Source organism: Phocoena phocoena, chromosome 17 (assembly GCF_963924675.1).
Source record: "Phocoena phocoena chromosome 17, mPhoPho1.1, whole genome shotgun sequence".
Taxonomy (NCBI): domain Eukaryota; kingdom Metazoa; phylum Chordata; class Mammalia; order Artiodactyla; family Phocoenidae; genus Phocoena; species Phocoena phocoena.
The window spans coordinates 80,225,156-80,248,342 of NC_089235.1; positions in this window are offsets into that span (position 1 = coordinate 80,225,156).

Genomic DNA, 23,187 nt, shown 5'->3' on the forward strand with positions numbered 1-23,187 from the left:
GGTCGGGTCGCTGCAGGCAGCACTGCTGCCAGGCCACGAAACCCAGGTGTGGGCCAGCTCCTCGCTGTGGGAAGGAGGTGTGAGGCTGCCCAGGCCCGGGTCTCTCTGTGCCCAGGGGTGGGTAGCACGCCTGCCTGTGCCGTCCCTGCCCCAGCCGTGCCCGCTGGTCCTCATCCCTCCAGCTCCTCTCGCTGTGGCTCTAGCCCCCTGTGGTGGCCTCCAGCTCAGATCTTCCGGGAACCCTCCCGGGGGGCAAGCCTCGATGACCGTCCTGCTCCCGAGGCCCTTGGGCTGTCCCTGGTCAGCCAGAGCTGCTGCCGTCCTTGGAGCTCTGGTTGCCACTGTTCTATGAATAACCACTCTGGGGACCGCATATAAGTGGCATCACGCCGTGTTGGTCCTCTTGTGTCCAGCTTATTTTACATAGCGTAGTGACTTTAAACTTCATCCGGGCGGTGTCAGACATCAGGATTTCATTCTTTTTAAAGCCTGCCCCGTATTCCATTGTGTGTATATACCCAATGTGCTTTATGCTTTCATCTGTCGGTGGATACTTGCGTTGCTTCGTCTTTCCTTTCTGGAAGCTTACCCTCACTCCCGTTGCATGTCAGGGGCTGGCTGAGGCTCTGCCACCTTCACTTCAGGATCCAGGCTGATGAAATCACCATAATCTGGAATATCGCTGGTCCTCCTGGCTTAAGGAGCGAGAACTTGGGAAGGTCTTATAGTGGCAGCTAAATGCTCTGGTGTGAAGGGGCCACGTGCCGCTTCCTCTCATACCCCACTGGCCAGCACTGGTCATATGGCCCCCCTGACCACGAGGGGTGGCAATGCCGTCCTCCTGTGCACTGGATGGATGGTGAACGGTACTCGTGACCACACAGCCCCTCATTCAAAACCATCACACTTATCCCACCTGTCATGATTTTAGTCATTCAGTTTTATAGTTCATCCTCTAAATCAGCGGTCCCCAACTTTGTGGCACGAGGGACCAGTTTTGTAGAAGACGGTTTTTCCATGATGCGGGGATGGAGGGGGAGGACGGTTCAGGAGGTAACGCGAGCGGTGGGGAGGGGCAGATGAAGCGTCACGTGCTTGCCCGCTACCAGTCCGCGGCCGGGGGCTTGGGGACCCCTACTCTAAATAACGAGGAGCACAATTTGCCGCCGATGATCGCTTTCCTCATAAGTGGTCTGGCATCGTGCTATGGCAGGTTCCTATGATTTCTGCCAAGTGAAGACTATTGACTTTATCCCACGTGTGCAGTTGTTCAGACGCTCTCCTGATCCCTAGACAGCGCCTCGCCCAAAGCTGAACCTACTACAGGCACAGCCCAGAGATCACCTACAAGGTAACATTTCTGCCATTGAATAACTTGGGGTTTAAAACCTGAACTTCATAGAACATGTATATCACTCAGTTCTCTTTCTAGAGATATTTACACAGGAACATTTTATCTTCACATCACCCCAAATCAATAAACGAGCTTTAATCGAACAGTGGGCAGGGGAAATCTTGAATGAAACCTCAGATAGGATGGCTAGATGGCCATGACCACCTGAGGGTGTTGTGCAAAGCTCGGGGTCAACAAATGTCTGTGTGGGTGGTGGGATGGGGTGGGGCTAAAAGAAGCCACGTCCCTGCAGATGGACTTGTTAGCATCCGTGTTCATCGCCGTGTTTGGGAAGCAGTGTGTTTAGCACTTCACACTCACTTATCTGTATGTGTACTGAGTGGCTTTTAGTTACATTATAATTTTCCCCACGTAGATGTCCAACTGATATTTTTGCGGAGAATGTCTAATTCTTGGGAATATTCTCTTGCCGTTAAAGGGAAGAGGCCTGTGTGTGATCAATCACAGTACACGGCCTAAATTTTTTTTTCATATAATGTCTATTCCATAGCATAGGTTATCTTTTTCAAACGCTAAAAAAACTTTGCACACTCGCTATTATTACTGATGTGCAAATCACATTTTCACGTTTACTAAGATTGTGGATAAATGCTTTGTCCCCATCCTCACTCATCAGTTCATTTTTTTCATGCCAAAAGAGGTTGAAATCAAAGCAAAATACATAATCTTTTGAGTGTCATATATTATAAAGAAACCAGGCTCTGGGGCTTCCCTGGTGGCGCAGTGGTTGGGAGTCCGCCTGCCGATGCAGGGGACACGGGTTCGTGCCCCGGTCCGGGAGGATCCCACGTGCCGCGGAGCGGCTGGGCCCGTGAGCCATGGCCGCTGAGCCTGCGCGTCCGGAGCCTGTGCTCCGCAACGGGAGAGGCCGCGACAGTGAGAGGTCCGCGTACCGCAAAAAAAAAACCAGGCTCTACATTTTGTTAAATGTCACCTTTTGGAAGAATACATGTTTAATAAGTTTCCAAAAACATCCTACCCGTGCCCGCTGTTTTGGAGATTAGAAATCTGTATGTGCGGTGGACAGGTTTCAAGACCAGTGTCCCGTGTTTGATATTCCCAGCGGGGGATTTCCTTGAAGAGGCTTGCTGGTCAGTTCTCACGCGTTGTTCTCGACGACGTCAGAGCATCAGCCCCTTCAGCGACTGGACTGTTTCTTCCTCAGGAGGTGGTGTGGAGCCTCCCAGACAACACCACACTCCCTTTCTCTGTCAGAAAGCTGGGGTAAATTGTATATATTTGTATAACTGAAACACTTTGCCGTGTACTTTAAACTATACGTCTATATATATATTTTTTGTGTGTGTGTGGGGTATGCGGGCCTCTCACTGATGTGGCCTCTCTCGTTGCGGAGCACAGGCTCCGGACGCGCAGGCTCAGCGGCCATGGCTCACGGGCCCAGCCGCTCCGCGGCATGTGGGATCCTCCCGGACCGGGGCACGAACCCGTGTCCCTGCATCGGCAGGCGGACTCCCAACCACTGCGCCACCAGGGAAGTCCCAATATGTATACATTTTAAGTAATATAGGATGGTAACTGAAAGAGAAAGATTAAAAAACAGGAAGCTGGAGTAAAATACGACTTTTTGTTCGAACAGACCCTTTGCTGCCACCTGCTGGAGAACTCTCGGAATAAATATCCACTTTTGCCACCAATTTTTGGAGGCCGTGAAGCCATAACTGAGACGCGTTACAGTGGAAATGAGAAGCACTCCTCTGAATCAGGAAGGTGCCGGTGCCTTCTTAGAGCGGGTGTTCTCGCGGTCAGGGAGCCCGTAAGTCTCCCCGCTCCTGCTGCCTGGCCTGGGCCAATCGTGAAGAAAGAAAGAGTCGGACCGAGGAGGACCAGACGGCGGGCGTGAAACGAGCACCCAGATGTAGACCCCGCCACGCCCTGGTTCCCTGGCGGGCCGCGAAGGCTGTCCGAGGGTGGGAAGCGCCGCTGGCCCAGAGAGGGTCAGGGCAAACCCGTGTTTGCACCGTCTCTGTCCAGTGGCCTCAGGTCAGGCCATCGGAGAAGCCCCTGTCCTCTCCAGGATGGTGGGGGGAGGCGCATTTCCCAGCCTCTGCCCTCCTTTTCACCTTGGCTGTGGTCCCTCAGGGTGTGGCTGCCCCTGGGGGTGGGGGAGTGGGCGCTCAAGACCCCAACCCATCAGCCCACTCCCCTCTTTGCAGGGCCCTTGTCCAGCACTCACGGCCCCTTGGTGCCCCCTGGGAACCCCCCGGCTCTGAAATGTATCAGGGTGGGACACGGGTGAAAGCAGCTGGGATTCTGGCAGGCCTGCTCGTGGTCTGGCCTTCCGTCAGGACTCTCAGGGTGGCAACTGTGTCCCATGCAGACGTTCCCACCTGCTACCCGTCCGTGCTCACTGGCTGGAGCGTCTCTGCAGAAAGAAACTCCTGTCTCCTACTGTTTGGTTACCCAGTGTCCCTGTTTGTGTAGCAAAAGCAGGATACATGCTTGATTTTTTTTTTCAATTTAATAGTTCTCCAAATCTTGGATACTTAAGTCGCTTCCCATTTTTCACAATTATTCCCTTCTTTCCTTTTTTTGCTATTGAGGTAAAATACACACGCCGTAAAAGTTATCACCTGAGCCATTTCTTAACGCGTACAGTTAAGTGGCATTAGGTGTATTCGTGACCATAACCCTTCATCTTGTAAACAGAAACAGTATCCATGGAACCACAACTCTCCCCCTGCCCCCAGCCCTGGCACCACCCTTCTACTTTCTGTCTCTATAATTTTGATGACTCCAGGTGCCTCATATGAGTGGAGTCCTGCAGTCTTGTCTTTTTGAGACTGGCTGACCTCACTGAGCAGTTTGTCGTCCAGTTTCGTCCATGGTGGTAGCACATGTCATAACTGCCTTCCTCTTTAAGGCTGAATAATGTCCCATCGCGTGTACAGACTACAGTTTACTTATTCGCACATCCATCCGTGGACACTTGGGTTGCTCCCATGTTTTAGCTATTCTGAATAATGCTGCATTGAACATGGGTGTACAAATATCCATTCGAGTCCTTACTTTCAATTGTTTTGTGTATACACCTGGAAATGGAATTGCTGGATCATGTGGTGATTATATTTTTAACTTTTTCAGGCCCCTCCGTACTGTTTCCGCAGCAGTTGTACCATTTTACATTCGCACCAAAGGGCACAAGGGTTCCATTACTCCACACCCTCACCAGCACTTGTCATTTTCTGTTTTTCTCATAGTAGCCGTGCAGACGGATGTGAGGAGGCATCTCGCTGTAGTTTTTTTTTTTTTTTTTTTTTTTTGCGGTACGCTGGCCTCTCACTGTTGTGGTCTCTCCCGCTACGGAGCACAGGCTCCGGACGCGCAGGCTCAGCTCAGCGGTCATGTCTCACGGGCCCAGCCGCTCCGCGGCATGTGGGATCCTCCCGGACCCGGGCACGAACCCGTGTCCCCTGCATCGGCAGGCAGACTCTCAACCACTGCGCCACCGGGGAAACCCTCGCTGTAGTTTTGATTTGCATCTCCCTAATGATTAGTGGTGCTGAGCACATTTTTGTGTACTTAGTGGCCATTTGAATATCTTCTTTGGAGAAATGTCTATTCAAGTCCTTTGCCCATTATTGAATTGGGTTGTTTGTTTTGTAGCTGTTGAGTTTTAGGAATTCTCTATAAATTCTGAATAATAATCAGGGATATGATTTGCAAATGTTTTCTCCCATTCTGTGGGTTGCCTTTTTACTCTGAGGACAGTGTCTTTAGATAAACAAAATTTTCAAATTTTCATAACGTCTTATTTGTCTTTTTTCTTCTTTTGTTGCCTGTGCCTTTGGTGTCGTACCTAAGAAGTCACTGCCAAATCAAAAGGCATGCATTCTCAGGCTTCCCTGGTGGCGCAGTGGTTGAGGGTCCGCCTGCCGATGCAGGGGACACGGGTTCGTGCCCCGGTCCGGGAAGATCCCACATGCCGCGGAGCGGCTGGGCACGTGAGCCATGGCCGCTGAGTCATGCGTTCTTTTATTCGATGATTTATTCTGAGTGTTTTATAGTTTTAGGTCTTAAAATTAAATCTTTGAACCACTCTGAGTTAATTTTTGCCTCCCCTGCCTCATGCCAGGCCCTCTGCCAGCAGCGTGCGTGGTCCCCAAAGGGCTCAGCCTGGAACCACAGGCTCAGCTTCATGCCAGGGGGCAGCACTGCCTCAGCCCCTGAAGGATGGACCCCCCCATATGTGCCAGGGGCTCTGGCCCCGTCTGGCTGCATCTCAGTCCATTCCTAGACCGGAGGGGGCCCAGCAGCCTGACCAGGAGGTGCCTGCTGGCAGCACGAGTGTGACGATCACTGGGTTTCCAGAACTTCTGGGCACCCCTGTGCCCCCTGACCGGGGTCAGCTGTTTCGACAATAAAATCTGTAATATTATGTGGTCACCCAGGGACCTTGCAGAGCCAGGCTAATAAACAGCAGACAGACCCCTTAGAAACAGGGGAAAGAGAAACCCGTCTGCCGTAGCAGTGTGGGTGAGGAATATCCCGCCACATATCAGTAAACAAAGGATGTTGCGGCGACCCACACCCTGCCACGGCGCGTCCTGAGGAGACCCAGGATAAGAAAGCACAGGATACAGCCCCAGGTAGCCGAGGTGCAGGTCAAAGGAGTTTCAGTGAGCCGGACCCTTGCCTCTTCCCGCAGGTAGAAGAGCGCTAAATTCCTTGAGATGTCTGGGTTTCTTTAATGAACAGTAATCTTTTGATGTTCCGACTACCTGATCTTTGTTGCTGAAACTGCCGTGTATCTCGGCCCCTCCCTGACCTCTTTGGAGCAGAACCTCAGAGCCATCTGAGAGGCTGTCCTCCGGGCGCGAGTCCTCGGTTTTGTCTGCCAGAGAAAACATGCTTCTCAGCTTTTCCATTGTGTGCTCTTTTCAGTCAACGGCAGGCTCAGCAGTTCCCAGCCCAGATCGGCCTGAGGCCACACAGGCCCCAGCCGGTGGCCTTCCCGCCCACATCTTTGTAAAAGATCCCTTTGTTACACACGCCTCACCTCCCCTGCTTCATGTCAGGACTCCAGACCGCAGACACACTGTATTTCCACTCCTTTAAGGGTCAATTTTGACATGAATATTTAACAAAGTGCAGAATTAATCAAAATCCACCTCCTCGTCCTGAAAAATACTAAGGCATTAAAGTGTTTTAACCGGGTGTGCTTCTACTTTACATGTTACTGATGTCTGATACAATTTTAAATCCACCGTTTCTTTCTCATTTTAACCTCTGCTTGTCACAGTACATGAATATCTCACCGGTTGGAAGTAACTTGGGTTACGTGCTGTGAAATGAAACGTATTTTATGGCAAGACAAGAAACTTTTAAACAGAAAGTCTCTGCCCTTTGGCCCCCTCTCCCCGCACCATGAATCAAGTATCTGCCTTACTCACCGACCAGAACTCCCCAGAGGCAGAAATACCTGCTCAACCGTAAAAAGCAACATTCTCCCAGCATCAACAAGACAGCTCCCTAAAAGATAACATTCCTCCTCCATCTTGTAGGGGGCACATGACCCACCAGGATGACGCTTAGACCTGGATTGTGTAAACTGTCAATGATACACCATTTGATGTGCTGTCTCAAAAAACTTACATGAACTGTGTCTTGACTTCTAACCAGGGAACAGTTTCTCAGAGTTTTCTGAGATGTTCTTTCTGGGTTATAATCCTCAAATTTGGCTCAAATAAAATTTTCCATTTCTTTCTGAGATCAACTGGTTAATTTTTCATCGATAGTGGCTTACTTCCAACTTTACCTTCTGTCCAAGAATGCCGCAAGTTGGCCACGTCTCCTTGGGCACGTGTGAGATTTCTCATTGTAGAGACCTATTTGTGAAAAAGCCAGATCACAGGGGTTGATTTGAAGTAGGTTTTGGCTGATGCGTTCCCCAGGCCCTCCTGAGTCTCCTCGTCCCCTCAGCCCCAGGCATCAACTGAGCTACTTGCCATCACTCTAGGTTACTGTGCGTTGCCCAGAACTTTATATAAATGGGATCAAACAATGTGTGCTCTTTTGTTGTCTGGGTTCTTTCTTTCTTTTTTTTTTTTTTGCAGTACGCGGGCCTCTCACAGCTGTGGCCTCTCCCGTTGCGGAGCACAGGCTCCGGACGCGCAGGCTCAGCGGCCATGGCTCACGGGCCCAGCCGCTCCGCGGCACGTGGGATCTTCCCGGACCGGGGCACGAATCCGTGTCCCCCGCATCGGCAGGCGGACTCTCAACCACTGCGCCACCAGGGAAGCCCTGTTGTCTGGGTTCTTTCATTCAGCATAATTATTTTGAGATTCACCCATGGCGTTGCAGGTATCGGTAGCTCACTTCTTTTTATTGCTGAGCTGTTTTACATGGTGTGGTTAGACCACAATTTGTTCATCCACCAACTAGTTGATAAACATCTGGTTACCCTCCAGTTTGGGGCTATTACAAATAAAGCTGCTATGACTAGCCAAGTCTCCGCATGGACACATTGCTGTCTGCTGGGTAAATACCTAGGACTGTGGCTGAACCATTTTACCTTCCCAACAGCTTCATCTAAGAGCTCCCGTGGCCCCACATCTTCACCGACACTTGACGTGCTCAGTGTTTTTATTTTAGGTTTTCTAGTGGGTGTGTAATGTTCTCTCATCATAGTTTTAATTTTTATTCCCTGATGACTAGTGAAGTTGAGCATCTTTCCTTGTGCCATTCACCATCCCTATATCTTCATCGGTGAAGTGTCTGTTCAAAACTTTTGCCCATTTTCAAACTGGTCTGTTTTCCTTTACTGAGTATTGAGAGTTCTTGCCTTGTGGGGTCTTAGTTCCCCGATCAGGAATTGAACCCAGGCCCTCAACAGTGAAAGCAGAGACTCCTAACCACTGGACTGCCAGGGAATTCCCATAAATTCTTAATTTTGATGAAATCTAACCTATCAATTTTTCTTCTATTGATCGTGCTTTTAGGGTTACGTCTAAGAAATCTTTGCTTAACCCAAAAATCACAAATACTTTTCTCATATATTTTGTTTTAGATTTTTATTTTTATTTATTTATTTTTTGCGGTACGCGGGCCTCTCACTGTTGTGGCCTCTCCCGTTGCGGAGCACGGGCTCCGGACGCGCAGGCTCAGCGGCCATGGCTCACGGGCCCAGCCGCTCCGCGGCACGTGGGATCCTCCCGGACCGGGGCACGAACCCACGTCCCCTGCATCGGCAGGCGGACTCTCAACCACTGCACCACCAGGGAAGCCCGAGTTTTATGGTTTTAAGATTCCAATTTGATCCATTCTGAGTTCATTTCTGTAACAGTGTGAGGTTCATTTTCTGCATGGAGACATCCAGTGGTTCCAGCATCATTTGTTGAAAGATTACCCTTGATGCACTGAATTACTTTTGTGCTTTTATTTCAAATCAGACGACAATACACGCATGGTTCTATTTCTGGACTTCATTGATGTATGTTGACATCAATTCCACACTGTCTTGATTACTATACATTTACAGTAAGTCTTAAAGTCAGAGAGTATAAGTCCTTCAAATTTGCTTTTCCTTTTCAAGGTTGTTTTGGTCATTCTTGGTCCTTTGCTTTCTCATAATAATTTTAAAATTAGCTTGTCAGTTTCTTTTTTTTTTTTTTAAGAAGATGTTGGGGGTAGGAGTTTATTAATTAATTAATTTATTTTTGCTGTGTTGCGTCTTCGTTTCTGTGCGAGGGCTTTCTCTAGTTGTGGCAAGCGGGGGCCACTCTTGATCGTGGTGCGCGGGCCTCTCACTATGGCGGCCTCTCTTGTTGCGGAGCACAGGCTCCAGACGCGCAGGCTCAGTAGTTGTGGCTCACGGGCCTAGTTGCTCCGCGGCACGTGGGATCCTCCCAGACCAGGGCTCGAACCTGTGTCCCCTGCATTAGCAGGCAGATTCTCAACCACTGCGCCACCAGGGAAGCCCCTTGTCAGTTTCTTTAAAAAAAGAAATCTGCTGGGATTTTGATGGAGCTGCATTGACTCTATAGTTTGATTCGGAGGGAAATATCTCAACATTGAGTTTTCCCATCTATGAACAAGGTCTTTCTCTCCATCAATTTACTTGTTTAATTTCTCTCAGCAATGTTTTGTAGTTTTCAGTGTTCAAGTCCTACACATCTTTTGTCAGAATTACTCCTATTTCATGCTTTTGATGCTATTTTTAAACGATATTTTAAATTTCCATTTCTAACTGTTCATTATTAGAATACAGAAGTGCAACTGATTTTTGTATCCTGATCTTATATCCCACAGTCTTGCTAAACTCATTGACTAATTCTAGCAGCTTTTTTGTAGAGTCTCTGAGATTTTCTACGTAGACAATCATGTCACTGGTGAATGAAAACAGTTTTATTTCTTCCTTTCCAATACGGATGTCTTCTATTTATTTATTATTATTTTTCCCTTACTGACATGGCTAGAACCTCTAGTACAATGTTGCCTTGTTCCTGACCTTTGGGGCAAAGCATTCAGTCTTTCACCATTAAATATGATATTAGCTGTGGGTATTTCCTAGACGCCTTTTTTTCCAGTTAAGGAAGTTCCTTCCTCTTCAGTTTTCTGGGAGAGTTTGTATAGAATTGGTATTATTTTCTTCCTTAACTGTTCGGTAGAATTTCCCAGTGAAGCCATCTGTAACTGGAGCTTGCTTTGTGGGAAGGATTTTAAACCACAAATTCAATTTCTTTCCCAGATACAGAGCTATTCAGGTCATCTATTTCTTGGGTGAGCTTTAGTAGTTTTTACCTTTTGAGAAAGTTGTGTCTTTCATCTAGGTTGTTGAATTTATTGATACAAACTTGTTCATAACATTCCCTTTTCATGTTTTTAATATCTGTGGTGATGTCACTTCTCTCATTCCTGATACTGGTAATTTTTATCTTCTCTCTTTTTTTCCTGGTTAGTTTTTCTAGATATTTAGTAATTTTATTGTCTCAAAAAAGTAGCTTTCGGTGGCGTTGATTTTTCCCTGTTCCTTATTATTTTTCGGTTTTCCATTTCATTGATTCCTGCTCTGATCTTTGTTATTTCTAGTCTTCTTCTTACTATGAGTTTCATTTCCTCTTTTTTTTTTTAACATCTTTATTGGGGTATAATTGCTTTACAATGGTGTGTTAGTTTCTGCTTTATAACAAAGTGAATCAGTTATACATATACATATGTTCCCATATGTCTTCCCTCCTGCGTCTCCCTCCCTCCCACCCTCCCTATCCCACCCCTCCAGGCTGTCACAAAGCACCGAGCCGATATCCCTGTGCCTGCGGCTGCTTCCCACTAGCTATCTACCTTACGTTTGTTAGTGTGTATATGTCCATGACTCTCTCTCGCCCTGTCAAAACTCACCCCTCCCCCTCCCCATATCCTCAAGTCCGTTCTCCAGTAAGTCTGCGTCTTTATTCCTGTCTTACCCCTAGGTTCTTCATGACATTTTTTTTCCTTAAATTCCATATATCTGTGTTAGCATACAGTATCTGTCTTTTTCTTTCTGACTTACTTCACTCTGTATGACAGACTCTAGGTCTATCCACCTCATTACAAATAGCTCAATTTCGTTTCTTTTTATGGCTGAGTAATATTCCATTGTATATATGTGCCACATCTTCTTTATCCATTCATCCGATGATGGGCACTTAGGTTGTTTCCGTCCCCTGGCTATTGTAAATAGAGCTGCAATGAACATTTTGGTACATGACTCTTTTTGAATTATGGTTTTCTCAGGGTATATGCCCAGTAGTGGGATTGCTGGGTCATACGGTAGTTCTATTTGTAGTTTTTTAAGGAACCTCCATACTGTTCTCCATAGTGGCTGTACCAATTCACATTCCCACCAGCAGTGCAAGAGTGTTCCCTTTTCTCCACACCCACTCCAGCATTTATTGTTTCTAGATTTTTTGATGATGGCCATTCTGACTGGTGTGAGACGATATCTCATTGTAGTTTTGATTTGCATTTCTCTAATGATTAATGACGTTGAGCATTCTTTCATGTGTTTGTTGGCACTCTGTATATCTTCTTTGGAGAAATGTCTATTTAGGTCTTCTGCCCATTTTTGGATTGGGTTGTTTGTTTTTCTGTTATTGAGCCGCTTGTAAATTTTGGAGATTAATCCTTTGTCAGTTGCTTCATTTGCAAATATTTTCTCCCATTCTGAGGGTTGTCTTTTGGTCTTGTTTATGGTTTCCTTTGCTGTGCAAAAGCTTTGAAGTTTCATTAGGTCCCATTTGTTTATTTTTGTTTTTATTTCCATTACTCTAGGAGGTGGGTCAGAAAGGATCTTGCTGTGCTTTATGTTATAGAGCATTTCCTCTTTTTTGTTTCTAATTCCATAAGATAGTAGCTGAGGTCATTGCTTTGAGACCTTTCTTCTTTTCTAATATAGGTGCTTAATGCTATAAATTTCCTTTTTTTAATTTTAATTTTATTGGAGTATAATTGATATACAATGTTGTGTTAGTTTCAGGTGTACAACAAAGTGATTCAGTTATACATATACATACATTCATTCTTTTTTGGGGGGAGGGTGGGATACTGCACAGCTTGTGGGATCTTAGTTCCCTGACCAGGGATTGAACCCGGGCCACTGGCAGTGAGAGTGCAGAGTCCTAACCACTGGACCACAAGGGAAGTCCCTGTTCATCCTTTTCTAGATTCTTTTCTCAGGTTTCTCTTTTATAGGTTAGCCCAGAATATTGAGTACAGCTCCCTGTGCTCTACAGTAGGTCCTTGTTGATTATCTATCTTATCTATAGTAGTGTGTGTGTATGTTCATCCCAAGCTCCTGATTTATCCCTCCCCCCCACGCCATGTTTCCCCTTTGGTAACCATAAGTTTGTTTTCAATATCTGTAAGTTTGTTTTTGTTTTGTAAATAAGTTCATTGGTTTCATTCTTAAAAATTAGATTCCACATATGAGTGATATGTGATATTTGTCTTTGTCTGACTTACTTCACTTAATATGATAATCTCTAGGTCCATCCATGTTGCTGCAAATGGCATTATTTCATTCTTTTTATACGGCTGAGTAATATTCCATTGTATATATGTACCACATCTTCTTTATCCATTCACCTGTGGATGGAGATTTAGGTTGCTTCCATGTCCTGGCTATTGTAAATAGTGCTGCTATGAACATTGAGGTGCATGTATCCTTTCGAATTAGAGTTTTCTCTGGATATATGTCCAGGAGTGGGATTGCTGGATCATATGGTAGCTCTATTTTTAGTTTTTTAAGGAACCTCCATACTATTCTCCATAGTGTAGGAGGATTCCCTTTTCTCCACACCCTCTCCAGCATTTATTATTTGTAGGTTTTTAAATTCTTTTTTCTTTTTTTTTTTTGGCGGTACGCGGGCCTCTCACAGTTGTGGCCTCTCCCGTTGCGGAGCACAGGCTCCGGACGCGCAGCCTCAGCGGCCATGGCTCACGGGCCTAGCTGCTCCACGGCATGTGGGATCTTCCCAGACCGGAGCACGAACGCGTGTCCCCTGCATCGGCAGGCGGACTACTCAACCACCGCGCCACCAGGGAAGCCCCCTCATTGTAGTTTTGATTTGCATTTGTCTGATAATTAGTGATGTGGAGCATCTTTTCATGTGTTTGTTGGCCAAATGTATGTCTTATTTGGAGAAACGTCGGTTTAGATCTTCTGCCCATTTTTTTGATTGAGTTGCTCGTTGTTTTGACATAGAGCTGCATGAGCTGTTTTGGAGATTAATGCCTTGTCGGTTGCTTTGTTTGCAAATATTTTCTCCCATTCTGTGGGTTTTTTGTCTTGTTTATGGTTTCCTCTTCTGTGCAGAAGCTTTTACGTTTGATGAGGTCCCATTTGCTTTTGTTTTTGTTTTTTAAAAAGTTTTCATTACTCTAGAGATGGATCAAAAAAGATCTTGCTGCGATTTATGTCAAAGAGCGTTCTGCCTATGTTTTCTGCTAAGCGTTTATAGTGTTGGCCTTACATTTAGGTTTCTGATCCATTTCGCATTTATTTTTGTGTATGGTGTCAGGGAATTTTGTTGTTGTTGTTTCTCGGGGTTTTTGTTTGTTTGCTTTTTGGCCACGCAGCATGCAGGATCTTAGGTCCCTGACCAGGGATTGAACTCATGCTCCCTGCACTGGGAGCACGGAGTCTTAACCAGTGGACTGCCAGGGAAGTCCCTAGGGAGGTTCTAGTTTCATTAGCTGTCCAGTTTTCCCAGCACTGTTTATTGAAGAGACTGTCTTTTCTCCATTGTGTATTCACTGTATATTCTCACCTCCTTTGTCATATATTAATTGACCATAGGTGCGTGGGTTTATTTCTGGGCTTTCTATCCTGTTCCACTGGTCTATACTTCTGTTTTTGTGCCAGTACCATACTGTTTTAATTACTGTAGCTTTGTAGTTTAATGCTATACATTTCTAAGTACTGTTTTAGCTGTATCTCTCAAACTTTTGACATGCTGTATTCTAATTTTTATTCAGTTTGAAATGCTCTGTAATTTCCCATTTGACTTCTTTTACCCATGAACTATCTAGAAGCTTATTATCTAGTTTCCAAACATTTGGGGATTTTCCAGATACTTTTTTGCCATTGATCTAATTCCACTGTGTCAGACAGCACACTTTTTAATGCCTGAATCATTTTAAAGTGGTTAAGATTTATTTTATGGCCCAGTATATGGTCTATATTAGTAAATGTTATGTGTGCACTTAAAAGAATGTATTCTGCTATTGTTGGGTGGAGTATTCTAAATGTTAATTAGGTCAGGTTGGTTGTAGTGCTATTCAAGATTTCTATAATCTTACTGACTTTATGTCTATTTGTCCTATCAGTTATTGAGGGAGTGGATTTGTCAATTTCCTGTTGCATTTCTGTTACTTTTGGCGTTGTGTATTTTGAAGCACTGTTATTAGGTGCATAAAAATTGGATTGTTATGTCCACCTGATGAATTGACTGCTTTGCTGTTATGATATAAGCCTCTTTATCCCTGGCAATATCCTTTACTCTAAAATCTACTTTGCCTAATAGTAGCAGAGCCTCTCCGGCTTTCTTATGATAAAACTCAGCCTCGAGTATTCAGCTGAGTCCTGATCAGTGCACTTGTGTGAGAAATGGCTGGGGAAAGAACACTCAGAAGAATCAGAACAATCCCAGGAGGTCACATAGAAAATACTGTTATATTTTATTTAAAATGTTGTTTATGTTCATAGGTGACAGCCTTATTGTTTTTAGCTTTTTCTCAGTTTTTATTTCTAATATGGTAATATTGATAGATAGGACCCACATCATCAAAACTCTTGTGGTTCTCAGTTTTTTTTTTTTTTTTTTTTTTTTGTGGTACGTGGGCCTCTCACTGCTGTGGCCTCTCCCGTTGCGGAGCACAGGCTCCGGACGTGCAGGCTCAGCGGCCATGGCTCACGGGCCCAGCCGCTCCGCGGCATGTGGGATCTTCCTGGACCGGGGCACGAACCCGTGTCCCCTGCGTCGGCAGGTGGACTCTCAACCACTGCGCCACCAGGGAAGCCCCTCAGTAATTTTTAAGACTGTAAAGTTGTCCTGAGACCAAAGATTTGAAAACAACTGGTTTAGACAAAGTCGCATATTTGCCATTTTATTTGCTCATCCTCTTCTTCCATGTCAGACGATCTTTCTAAGGTAATTTTGCTTTTCCTGATGTAACTTTTAGGAGTTTCTTTGGTGAGAATCTCTTGGTTTTATATCATCATAGATTTTGTCTTTAAAAGAATGTTATTTCACCTATTAGTTTTTAAATCTTTAAAAAACTTGTAGTAAAATACACCTAACATAAAATTTATCATTTTAACTATTGTAAGCGTACAATCAGTGGCGTTAAGTACGTTCACAACGTGGTGCAACCATCCCCACCATCTACTTGCAGAACTTTTTCATTCCTCCAAGCGGAAACCCCACACCCATAAACACTCTTCTTCCTCCCCCCCAGCCACTGGAAACGATTTCTTTTTTAACAGGACAACTTTATTGAGATGCAATTCACATACTATACAACTCGCCCCTTGAACGTGTATGATTCAATGGTTTTTAGCACATTCACAGGCTTGTGAAACCACCGTCAGTTTTAGAACATTTTCATCACCCCCGAAAGGAATCCTGTACCCATTAACAGTCACTCCCTACTTCCTACCAATCCCTCTCCCCAGCCCTAGATAGCCACTACTCTACTTTCTGTCCTTATAGATGTACCTATTCTGGACATTTCTCATAAATGGATTCATACAATAGATGGTCTTTTATAATTGGCTTCTTTCACTTAGCATAACATTTTCAAGGTTCATCTATTGATGTAGCATTGTTGTAGCATGTATTAGTATCCATTCCTATTATTTCAGCTAACATTCCATTGTATGGATATACTACATTTTATTTACCCACCATCAGTTGATGGACATTTGACATACTTCTACTTTTTGGCTATTATGAGTAATGCTGCTGTGAACATTTGTGTACAAGTTTTTGTGTGGACATATGTTTCACTTATCTTGGGTAGATATCTAGGAGTGGTACTGCCCAGTCATATGGTAACTTTATGTTTAACTCTTGAGAAACTGACAGAAACTGTTGATTTTCAAAGCTGTTGCAGCATTTTACATTTTCACAAGGTATAAGGGTTCCAATTGCCCCACATCCTCTCCTGTTGTTATTTGTCTTTTTTTTTTTTTTTTTTCAATCATAGCCATCCTACTGGCTGGGAAGTGGCGCCTTATTGTGGCTTTGATTTACATTTCCCTGATGGCTCATGACATTAAGCATCTTTTCATATGCTTTTTGGCCATGTGTAAACCTCTTTGGAGAAGTATCTGTTGAGCTCCTTTGCCCATTTTAAAATTGGGTTTTTGTCTTTTTATTATTGAGTTGTCGGTGTTCTTTATGTATTCTGGATACAAGGCCCTTCTCAGATTATATGAGATATCTAAATATTTTCTCCCACACTGAGGTTTTTTTTTCAGTTTCTTGGTGGTGTCCTTTGATGTGTAAAAGTTTTAAATTTTGATAGAGTCAAATTTATCTATTGTTTCCATTGATCATTTGTGCTTTTGGTGTCATATCAAAAAATTATTGCCTAGGGGACTTCCCTGGTGGTCCAGTGGTTAAGACCCCATGTTTCCACTGCAGGGGGCACAGTTTTGATCCCTGGTTGGGGAACTAAGATCCTGCATGCCGTGCGGCGTGGCCAAAAACGAAAGAAAACAAAACCAACCAAACAAAAATTATTGCCTAATCCAAGGTCATGAACATTTACGTCTATGTTTTCTTCTAAAACTCTTGCATTTGGGCGTTTGATCCATTTTGATTTAATTTATGTGTACAGTGTGAGGTAGAGGTCTAACTTAATTCTTTGGCATATGGGTATCCAGTTTTCCCAGCACCATTTACTGAGAAAACTATTCTTTTCCCTGTTGAATGGTCTTGGTATCCTTGTCAAAGATCAATTGACCATAGATATATCGGCTTAGTTTTGGACTCTCAGTTCTATTTCATCCAATTATCTGTCTATCGTCATACCAACATCACATTGTTTTGATTACTGTAGCTTTGAGGTAAATTTTGAAATTGGGAAGTGTGATTCATCCAATATCGTTCTTTTTTTTTTTTCAAGATTGTTTCGACTATTCTGAATTCCTTAATATCCATGTGAATTTTAGGATTGACTTGTCAACTTCTGCAAAGAATGCAGCTGGAATTTTTATAGGAATTTATTTTGTAGATCAATTTGAGGAGTACTGCTATCTGAACAATATTAAGGCTTCCAATCCATGAACATGAGATGCCTTTCCATTTATTTAGTTCTTTAATTTTTTTAACAATGCTTTGTAATTTTCAGAATATAAGTTTTGCATATCTTTTGCTTACTTTATTCCCAAGTTTATTCTTTCTGATACTATTTAAATGCAATTCTTTTTTTAATTTTCAAATTGTTCATTACAAATGTATAGAAATATAATTGGTTTTTGTATACTGATCTTGTATCCCACAAACTTGCCGAACTTGTTTATTGGCTTTCATAGTTTTTTTAGTAGATCCTTAAGATTTTCTATATAGAAAATCACGTCATCTGCAAATAAAGAGAGTTTTACTTCTTCTTTTCCAATCTTGCTGACTTTTATTTCGTTTTCTTGCTTTATTGCCCTGGGTAGACTCTCAAATACAATGCTCAACAGACGTGGGAAAAGTGGACATCTTTATTCACCGTATTTCTTAAGTGGTAAAGCTTGACACACATTTAGCTTAGTGCTTCTCAAGCATTAATGTGGGAAAATACCTCACCTGTCCTCCTCAAAACTGTCAAGGTCAGCAAAAGCAAAGTTTTGAGAAACCATCTTAGCCAAGAGGAGCCTAAGGTAGGTAATATGATGACGAAATGTAATACGGTGTCCAGGATGAGATCCTGTAACATGAAAAGAACATTAGGTAAAAAATAAGAAGAATATATGACTAAAATACAGATTTTAGTTGACAGTAAGATATTGGTTCACTAATTGTGACAAATGTACCGTATTACTGTAAGATGTTAATAGGAGAAACAGTATGGGGTATATGGGAACTTTCTGTATTATCGTCACTATGTTTCTGTAACTCTTGAACTATTCTACAATTTGAAGTTTATTTTTAAATGGCATTAATGTGCTTATTTGTTATAATGCAGATCGTGACTCGGTGGACCTGTGGCAGGGCCCCAGGATCCTGCGTTTCCAAAAGATCCAGGATGCGTGGCCCACACTTTAAGAAGATTTCACTTTTGCTAATGAGTTTAAATGTCATCCTTTTGTGGGTAATCTGTTTTTTCTCTCTGACGGCTTTAAAATTTTTTCTCAGGGACTTCCTCGGCGGTCCGGTGGTTAGGACTCCGTGCTTTCGCCGCTGTGGCGAAATAATAATAATAAAATAATAAATAATAATAAATAATAATAAAATAAAATTTTTTCTCTTTGTCTTTGGTTTTCTATGATTTTGCTACAGTGTGTTTTGATATGGATACTTCATTTGCCACGATTGGATTTTATTATGCTTCTTGGATATAATGACCCATGCTTTTCATCATTTTGGAAAACAATGATCAGCTATAATTTCTTCAAAAATTATCTCCCTATTTCCTTCAGGATCTTCTAGAACTACAGTTAGACCGAAGTTAGAGTATTGTGTTATATGCTGTCTGTTAACCTCTTTCATATTTCCCTGTGTCTCTGGAATGAATTCTGAGTAACTTTTTCAGATCTGTCTTCCAATTTACTCTTCTTCCACTGTGTCTAATCCACTGCTGAATCAATCCACTGAGTTTTAAACATGATTCTATGGTTTATTCCTGGAAGTTCAACTAAATTCCTTTACAATCTTCTTGAGTTTTTTAGATGGAGCCTCATTTCTCGTATTGTAAATGCTTTCACTTCATAATCATTTTCAGCAAACTTACTATATATTCTTTACTGAATAATCCAATGTCCTAAGTCCCTTGGGTTCTAATTCTGCTTTTGTTTATGCTGACTTATTCATAACGGTTTGTTTTCATTTGCCTTGTAATTTTGAATTGTGAGATCGTGTTTGAAAGACTGGGTTTTATCTCTGGGAATCCTGTGAGGCCTTGCGGGCAAGATCCCCAGAGAAGGCTGTGTTCGCTCCACAGCCACAGCCCACCTGGGGCCACGCGGGCTTAGTTTCTCCACGTGGGCTTCCCCAGAACGTACAGGCAGAAGACCTGAGGTGACAAATGTCCAGTGGAGACTTTTCTTTGCACCCAGGGAGGTTCCTTCCGTCAGCATCTGCCCGTGCGGGGGTGTCGCGAGCGCACGTGCTCACTACGCAGAGCCCACTGGGGACACAGGCGTCGTGTAGCACCTGCCTGTGCGGCCCAGGCCCGCGTTCTTGCCCCTGAGGATCTGCGGCAGCCCGAGGTTTGGGCTTTCTAGGGTCAGCAGACTCCTCAGGGAAGCGTCAGCCCCCACGCTGAAGTTCTGCTTCATTTTTCACCCCTGAGGGTTTCCTTTTCTTTCTTGTGACCTCAGGTACCTGAGAAGGTATTGGTTTACAGTGGGAGGTTTACAGAGGGAGGGTGTCTGGGTCTGTCATGCAGCTGCCGCTGTGAAGGTGTCGTTGTTTAAGCAGGTGCAGTTGGTGATCCACTCAGAGCCCATCTCGGGGGGGTGGGTGTGCCCATCCCCCAGCTGCTGTGGACTCACACCAGCGCCCTTAGCGAGAGGTGCCCTTGGACGACAGAGTTGCCTGGCTGACAGGTGCCTGGGAGCCGCCTGCCCCCACCCAGGGCAGCCCGTAGTCCACGGCTGGAGGGGGGATATCAGCCTGGACCCCTTGTCGCTGGAGAAACAGCTCTCTGAGGTGAAACTCACAGTCCTGGGACACCCACGGATCAGGCCACGCGTGGTGGGGTTCGCCGAAGCCACACCTTCACCCACTGCTTTTCTCACCCCCTCTCCCGAGAGCACAGCCCCCGTAAACCAGGTGCACCTGGACCGCCGTCGTGGGCTCTGCTTCTGGGGAACTGATCTGAGACAGGTGGTGCCGGGCGTGGTCCCGGAAGCACCCTCCACAGCAGGGTTCGGGGTTGGACGCGCACGGCTCACCTCCGGCCGTGGTGGACGTTGTTAGTCCCAGCACCTAGAGCAGGACAGGTGCTCAGAGCATATGTGGTGAAACGTGCCGCGTATGGGCAGGGGGAGGGCACAGGTACCATGGCGGGGGCGTGGCCCAAACCGTGTGCCCCGAATCCACGTGCTGCAGGGCTGACTCCTGGACCTCAGGATGGGACTGTGTCCGGAGATGGCATCTTTAAAGAGGTGATCAAGGTACATGAGGTCATGAGGGTGGCCCCAACCCAATCCGACAGGTGTCCTCACAAGAAGAGAAGGTCGAGACATAGACACGCACAGAGGTCGGCCCCATGAGGACTGAGAGAAGTCGGCCATCCACGTGCCAAGGAGAGAGGCCTCAGGAGGAACCAGCCCTGCTGCCTGTTTTTTTTTTTTTTTTTTTGGTTGCGCTGCGCTGCTTGTGGGATCTTAGTTCCCCGACCAGGGATCGAACCCGGGCCCTCAGCAGCGAGAGCGTGGAGTCCTAACCACTGGACCGCCAGGGAATTCCCATCCCTCCCTGCTGACAAGCTGATCGCAGACTTCGGCTTCCGGAACTGAGAGGTACATTTCTGTCATTTAAAAGCCCCTATCCTGTGGTACTTGTTGTGGCAGCCCCGGCAGCAAGAACATGATGTGGGGTCTCCGGCGAGGCCCCCAAGGAGAGCCCCAGCTCTGAAGTGAGGACAGAGCACGTGCGGCCCCCGCAGAGCTGTTCCTAGAGTGCTCCTGGGGCTGGGGGGCTGCACATCTGACCACAGGACGTGGGTGGGTGCGACCACAGCTCCCGTCTGGAGCTGGTGCCCTGAGACCCACCGACATACAGTTGGCGGGCTGGGCGAGGGCTTAGGGTAAGGGGGAGTGGACGCCAGGCCCTGGCTCACGCAGAGCCAGAGGGCTACATGAGCAGGTGGCCCGCACCACCACTTCCCCCACTACTGCCAGACCGCAGCCTTGCAGAGGGTCCCCACGAGGGCACGGAGGAGGAGGCCTGGCCGGGTGCACCATGGCACGTGTGGTGCGTCAGGCCGCACGCAGGCGCAGCCCCACTCGGGGCTGCCAACAGTGGCTGGGGAAACCCCTGGCTGGAGCTTCTGCAGTGCACTGGGTGACCCCCGGAGCGGAGAGGACAGCGGCTCCCGGGTGGCCAGGAGGAGCGGCCGGGCCGGCTGGTCAGGGCCTGAGAGCATCGGGGTGGAGGACGGGAACGAGGGGCTGGCGGCCACGGGAGTGAGGTCTTACATCACGTGCTGACGTCTGCTGGGAGCGGCGTGAGGAGCTACTGAGCCGCCCGCGGACCGCAGGACTTGCCCAATGGGTGCCGGGCTCACAACCGCGCCGGCCCAGCAAGCACAGGCTGGCGACACACCCCCTCCCAGCCTGGCCCGAGGCCACCCAGCAAGAGGGACACTGACCACTTCAGCTCGGCTGCCTTTGCCTCTCAGCCTACCTGCGGGTTCCTGCAAAACATCACCTTGGACCTCAGACCCCTCTTCTGGCACGGGGGTACCGCAGGGCTCCAGGCCTACAGGAAGCTGCTGGCCTGGCAGAATGTTGGACGGCCTCATAAGGAAGTAGCTGACACCCTGAGGGACTGCAGCACCGTCCTTCCGGATGTGGGCGTGACCTTGAGTCAATGACCCCAGAAGGCGGCCCACCGGGTCTGGGAACCCAGGAGTGGGAGCAGAAGCGGCCCAGCCCCAACAGGTTCCGGGACCCGCCGCGGTGCAGGTGCTTCTTGTCCCTGCAACTTCAGGCTGTGAGACCCTCGCGGTCCTGGTCGGCGAAGGAAAACATGGCCACCCGGGGCGTGGCGGGAGTGTCCCACTCAATTCACAGCCACGGCTACCACCTGGCCAGGCGGCTGCTCGTTGCCGTAGACCAGCAGGCCAGGTGGGCACCATCCTGGCCGGGAGGACCCTGACCACCCATGGAGGCAGGGCTGCTGCCCCGGGCATCTCAGTACTTCCACGCTCAGGTTTAACTGCAAGTGGGCAAGAGAGCAGAGCCCGACAAGGGCTGGGTAACCGGGACTTTAGACCCCCGAGGATGAGGAGCCACCCCCCTGGGGCAAAGCAGGGAGATGGCATCGGTCAGGGCCTCATGGCCTCAGAGCCAGTGGCTCACCGGGGCTGTGGCTTGCCCCACTCACCCTCCTCCACCGGCCGCCGCTCAGGCTCGTGACCGCACCCTTCTCTGGAGGGTTACCCTTGGCCGACACGGACCAACTTACCCAGGGGTCACGCTGCCTCTTCCACACAGTCAATGACCGACCGAAGGGCGCGTAAGACCCCCGGCTCAGACGTAAGCGCCAATCACAAACCCAGCCTGGGGGGCTGGGCCGAGGGACAGGTCACCACCTGGGCTGAGCAGGCCCCAGCTGGCCCGGCCTCCACCTCGCCCCACGCTCTGGATCACTCAGCCTGGGTTTCTCTGAGGGGTGCGGCCCCCGGCCAGCGTCTTCACGAGACCCGGTTCTTCTGCCCCAGGCCAGGACACAGTGGCCAAGCTCAGAGCCTGGGGCTGCAGCGCCCCCTCAGCCCCACACACAAGCTGACCTCAGGACAAAAAGTGAGACGGGACCCGCGGCAAAGTTGGAATTGCTTTTATTTGGGCGAGCGCCGCAGGCCCGCCGTGGTCGGGTTAGTGTTCTGTCCTCAGAGGCAGCCGAAGCCTGGGCCTCCACCCGCCACCTACCTGGGTTAGTGGGACGTGCAAAGCTCAGTCGGAGAGCAGAGGCGGGGGCGGAAGCCACCAGGGCGCGGGGCTGGATGGAACAGGACTGGTGGCACCGGGCTGGGCTGCCTTGTCCCCAGGCCCAACACAGGGACTGAGGAGCCCTGGGAGAGGCAGGCAGGCAGGCAGGCAGCACCCAGGGTGGGGTTCCACAGGTTCCAGGGGACAGTGGGCCCACGGAGGGCAAGAGGCCTGCAGAAGCCCAGTCATTCCCGGCCGGCACGCCCAAGAGCTGGGCAGTGGTGAGCCTTTCACCAGGAGGGTCTGTCTCCCACCCCAGGTCTGGGTCCTCAGGGCCTGGGGTGCGAAGGGGGACACAGAAGGCACTTACTAGGGAGCTGAGGCTGGAAGGCTGAAGCCAGAGGCGTGGGGTCTCGGGCGCAGGTTGGGGGCGGGGAATGGAGCCGGGAACAGGCTGGGGCCT